The following is a 558-nucleotide window of genomic DNA, read 5'->3' as shown; positions in this document are numbered from 1 at the left end:
TGAGAGCAGACCTTGGAGCGCCAACCAATCCCATCCTTTGGCAGAGGTTCGGAGAGGGGATGAGGCTTAAGGTCAAACAGCCAGAGCTGGGGCTTCCACTACCAAGAACAGACTCTAGATTCTTGCTCAGAGCTCAGCTCACTTCAGTCCTGAAATACCATCTCCCTTCTCCTTTCGCATCTGGGGTTCTAGATCTCCGTCTCCTGGGCTTTGGTTTTCACTGTGCTCTCTTCTGTCTTGTATGTAATCTCTTTCTCTGTTCCTGCCGCTCTTGTCTTTTTCAGTCAGGATAATTTACTAAACTTCTGATTAACCCTTTGCCAGAACAAGGGTGGATCTGGCAGGAGAGGCAGCAGTTTGGAAACTGTCTCTGTGTTTTGGGAATAGGTGTGGAGAGAAAAAAAAAAAAACAAGTTGGGGTTGTTTTTGATTTTGTTGTTTTTCTTCCTCCAACTTGGGATCCTCTGACTCCTGAGTGCTGCGATTATAGGCATGTGCAACCATGTCTGGCTTGGACCCTATAACAAACTAGGCATGAAAGCCACGTGACACTTTTTT

Source organism: Nannospalax galili, unplaced genomic scaffold, assembly GCF_000622305.1.
Source record: "Nannospalax galili isolate Female #2095 unplaced genomic scaffold, S.galili_v1.0 scaffold137, whole genome shotgun sequence".
Taxonomy (NCBI): domain Eukaryota; kingdom Metazoa; phylum Chordata; class Mammalia; order Rodentia; family Spalacidae; genus Nannospalax; species Nannospalax galili.
This window is presented reverse-complemented; position numbering follows the sequence as displayed.